The 4,689-nt window shown below is 37.6% G+C and overlaps 1 long non-coding RNA gene across 1 annotated transcript; it reads left to right on the top strand.

Annotated features, from left to right (window-relative positions):
* Positions 1-1,579: 1,579 nt before the first annotated feature.
* Positions 1,580-4,314, top strand: LOC119354426. Its single transcript, XR_005170915.1, has 2 exons — positions 1,580-3,498; positions 3,719-4,314. It is a non-coding gene; the product is annotated as an uncharacterized LOC119354426 (long non-coding RNA).
* Positions 4,315-4,689: the final 375 nt, after the last annotated feature.

The following is a 4,689-nucleotide window of genomic DNA, read 5'->3' on the forward strand; positions in this document are numbered from 1 at the left end:
TTGATGAGATCACTTGATTTTCATTTATCCTAAGAAAATTTGGAATTAAATCTGACGCCATTTTGAAATATAAAAATGTATGTATATTTTATGTTTTGTATGTTTGAGCTTTTACTGATATATACATATATGGGTTACCCCTTCATCATTTACGTTTTAGTTATGCATGACGGACCAATAAGCTCTGTTGTGCAAAATATATTTGTATAATTTCTGTATTTTTGTAATGTTGCTTAGTTATACTTTTTTGTGAACACAAATTTAATAGTTCTCATTATTTTTGTGTTGGTAGGCACATACAGATTTTCCAACATTGCGTAAGATTGGTAGGTATTTCTTTCGATATATAGTGATTTTTGTACTGTAAGTGATTTTGTTTTGATTCAGTATAAAAAGTTAAGAGTGTATTTATATATTATACATATCCACTTAAAACTTTCTTTGTAGATTTTCGATGGTCATTGGATGTAGTTAACTTAAGACGCGTGCACACAATTAAAATATAGTTGCATGTAGTCTAAAAACTAATTTCGTTGTTCCTCCTGTAGCATCACTTGTTGGTTGCACTATATAACAAACCTTGCTTTAGAACTTGTCTTATCGACAGTAATCCCATTTCAGTGAAATAAAACTCACTTTTTCTTGGAAAGTAAAATGTGCGCGCTCAGTGGTGCCAATGGTAGCTTGTATTTTCACGTTGGCATAGTTTGGTTTGGGATTGTTCACTCTTTGGAAAAAGGAAACTCGCCCACAGTATTTTTATTAGATGTGTTTTAGCAATACTGTATTTTTGTTAGAAAAAAATCACTGTGCACAGTTACAATATACATGTACACAACGTTATTGGTTTTATGGGTCCCATCATGCTAGTTGTTTGCGTTCCCTATCATGTTGTAAAAAAAGGTAAATTTTTCTGCTGGTTGAATATTATGGGATTTTTGAGGTAGAATATTCTGGTATTTATATGAATTTTGATTTTGCTAACCACATATACCATGCGGTAGAATATTCTGGTATTTAGCCAAACAGGCTGACAAAGCAACCACACATCCTTTTTACTACAACCCCCCAAACGTATCTTCTTCCACGTACACTCTTACACAGTCGCAAGTTGCTCTTTCCTGATCCCCTTTCTCTCTTCCTCATTCTCTCCGCTCACTCCAAAATTGCTGCCGCCGGATAGCTGTCGTCAGCTTGCTTCCTTGATTCGGTGCCATCAGCTTGCTCGTCCTCACCTGCGGCCACCCCGGCAGCTCGATTTGCTAGTGCGGCCATAGGATGAACTTCAACGGCGGCTGGTTTGTCTCCACGTACGCCTCCTCGGTCTAGGCTGGTAAACAGCGATGGAGGGGTAGCAGGGCCCAAGGTGGAGCTGCGCAAGGGAGTAGGCTAGATCATCCATCTGCACGGTGTTGTTGCTCTCGACGTCCGTGCAGGTGATGTGGGCATGGATTTCGCCTCTCGCAGCCAGCTTTGATCCATCTTTAGTATGAGGATGGTGGAGACGTTTTCTGCCCCTAGAGCGCCAGCGAAACGCATCCTCCACATCGGCGACATTCTTCGAAGTTCGAAGGTCCCCTTTTCCCTTTTCCTGACTGTCATATATTTATTTTTTTCATAACCATGTCCTTTGTTTCTGCGATTCAATATAAAGTAATTAAGGAAATGACTGTTTAGTGAAAAATGTTTCTTCACTTTTCCTTAAAATCTTGAAAAAGCATGTGATTTTTTAAGGGCTCCATAGGTGTTGAATGAGGTAGATAATAATTAGTGAGTGAAATTGGAAAGAATGTAAACATATGTCCACGCAGACATGATAACTGAATTGGAGGTGCTTTTGCCACCGACATGCATGTAGGGGATGCGCTAGCTTCTATCCTGCGCGAGTGTGAGGTTGGTGGGGACAATGTTGCCCCCAAGTTCCTACTCGGACACGTCGTCACTGTCCAAAAGCGAGGCAGGCCAAAAATTTGTCTTTGTTGTCGACAGAGGCAACCTGGCTTGGTCATTGAATATTTTCACCCACATGTCCTCCTTCCTCTTATCCTTTTTTTGTCTTTGTATGATTGAACTAATATAATTAAATAAGGTATTGCTTTTCAGTGACTAACGTTCCTGTTTATGTTTTTTATACCATCATCTATACTGGTTGCCCTTGATTTTCTTTCGATTGACTTATGGTAAAGGTACTAAATGATGATAGTAAGTTATGAATGCAAAATACAGAGTACAGCGTAGTGTTAATATGTTTATGCCCCCTCCACTTTTTTCCGGGCTTGGGACGATATTGGCAGTGTCAGGCCCCTCTACCCCTATTAATATTCAGCAAACTTAAGAAATAATTAGTATATTCATGGTTAGCTATAATTTAAATATTTTCGAAAGACAAATTAAGATTTAAAAGTAAATTTGAAAATAGGTCTGATCGTGTTGTACATATAAAATGTAACAACTGTGCATATGTTAATTCACTGGCTTCTTCACACATCCATCCAGTGTGTAAATTTGGCGATTCCTACTCTTTCTTTCCTTGCAATCTTTGTTAAATCTGTAGAATCTGAAAAGATGACTTGCTGCTCATTTTCCAAGTGGAAAGGCAATCTTTTGACGTAGGGATCTCTGAAGTGCACTTCAAATTGAACTATTTTCCAACAATTAGCACTGTGGCTTGGTCATCACCTTTATTTATGTATTAAAAAAGGTATTTTATTGATAGGGATCTGTTGCACACCTCTACATTTATATGTGCTTGATATTTGACCAGTAGATATCTGTTGAATGCGACTACAGCAGAATTGATGTGCAAGGCATATGCAACATAATGTTGCTTCCTGTGCATCATTAGTGGTAAAGTTTAGAACCAAAGGGATGATAACACACATAAGGTAAAACTTGTGAAGATTTTTTTACTTGAAGTTGATCAAAGGTTGTCCTTTTTGTGTGGTTGTGTATTGTGGGGCATCCCATTATGATCGAAGACTGTTTATTTATCTTTTCTTGCAGTTTCATTCTACTTTCCAATCTTGCTGTTTTGTTGATTGTCTGGATTTACATCAATAAGATAATAGTTTTAAATATCGTTTTCTTGTCCAAGCTAAAATCAATTAGGAACCTCTTGTGCCTAACTGGAATTGTTGTCTTTTTAGTTGTAACATTCTTGTGATACCACATATAAAAGAATCACGATTAGTAACGGATCACCTTGTTGGATTGCATATTTGATTTGTTTTAACCACCTTTTACATGTTTCTCGAATTCCTTGCTATGCGGCCCACCATTTCTTGTCATTGTTTATTCCTGCACAATAGAGAATGCAAAGATAAAGTTCAAGAGGATGATATTATAATATTATTACAGACAGTGGTAGACCTGAATTTGTGTTTTTTTTTTGGGCGATGGATGACTACAAAGATCAATGGCGATGCACCTGCTGGTCTTTGGACAGGGGAGTACCTGGGCTGGCCAACCCTGCTCGTCCCAATGGTTGGTCCACCACAGGTTGCAGATTAATGCTCAAGTTTGTGAAGATTCATTATTTTTATTACTTTTCGCCTTACTTTTCTCATTATTTTTATGCCATCTGTACTTGATTAATGAGGTACTTTATTAGACATAATTACTGAGGTACTCAATCCAAATATTATGTGAACCATTATCTGATCTACAAACTGTAAGTAGATACCATACTGCATTACTCTTACCCTTTGCTTCTTAATAGACTTCAAACCTATGGAGGCCATTCCACAATCCCAGATTATAGTAGAGGAGCACGCTATAACTCTGTGAGATGGTACTTACTAAAGATGGTCTGATCTCTTGATGGAGCAGATTACGATTGAGGGGCTTGTGACTGATGCAGGAAGACAATGCTGAAGCGCAACTTGTTGGAGGAAGTTGACATCGAAGTGTTGTTTGCTAGAGGAAGATGATGTAATAAGGGTACTCTTCTGAAATCTAAAGGACAATGAATTTTTGAGATGGTCGAACCATTGCCTGGGGAAGGTATTTTAGGGATGGCTGAGTTGACCACTCTTGCTCGATGGAAAGAGATGTTACTTGGATGCAGAGAGATTTTATATATGTACGTGAACGTGAGATTTTGTTTCTGCTTGGAGAGATTGTATCTCTGTACAATATTGGTAGAGTTTGGTTATGTTTGGAGAGATTGTATCTTTGCATAGGATTGTGAGAGTTTAGTCATTGCATCCTGTAAATGATCGTTTGACTTTTTCTGGGACCATGAGAGTATATTTTTTTAAACGTGTAATGATCAGCTTTTTTTTATGGCTATGTATTTTGAGTACATTTTTAACATGTGATGACCCATTTTTTTATGGCTGTGTATTTTTAAACACGTGTCGATCAGGCTTTTTAATTGTGGCATGGCTGTGACTTTTTTAATCCATGGGATGGTTCAACAGAATCGAGAGATTGCTTGTGATTGTACGGAGGGCATGGGTCCACCTCGTTAATGAAGATCTAACCGCTCTGATTTCTTTGATGGTATTAGGCCTGCTAAAATAAAGGCCAGATGTGTCTAATTATTGTAGTAATTTCTAGGGTAATTATATTTTTTACGGTGAACCCGTCAAGTACTTATTATATATAAATAGATTAGTGTTTGTGCCAAGTTAAACTTATAGGATCTTCTTGGATGATAGTTATTTGATCTTGCTATAATTTCCAGAA

Source organism: Triticum dicoccoides, chromosome 2A, assembly GCF_002162155.2.
Source record: "Triticum dicoccoides isolate Atlit2015 ecotype Zavitan chromosome 2A, WEW_v2.0, whole genome shotgun sequence".
NCBI classification, from domain to species: domain Eukaryota; kingdom Viridiplantae; phylum Streptophyta; class Magnoliopsida; order Poales; family Poaceae; genus Triticum; species Triticum dicoccoides.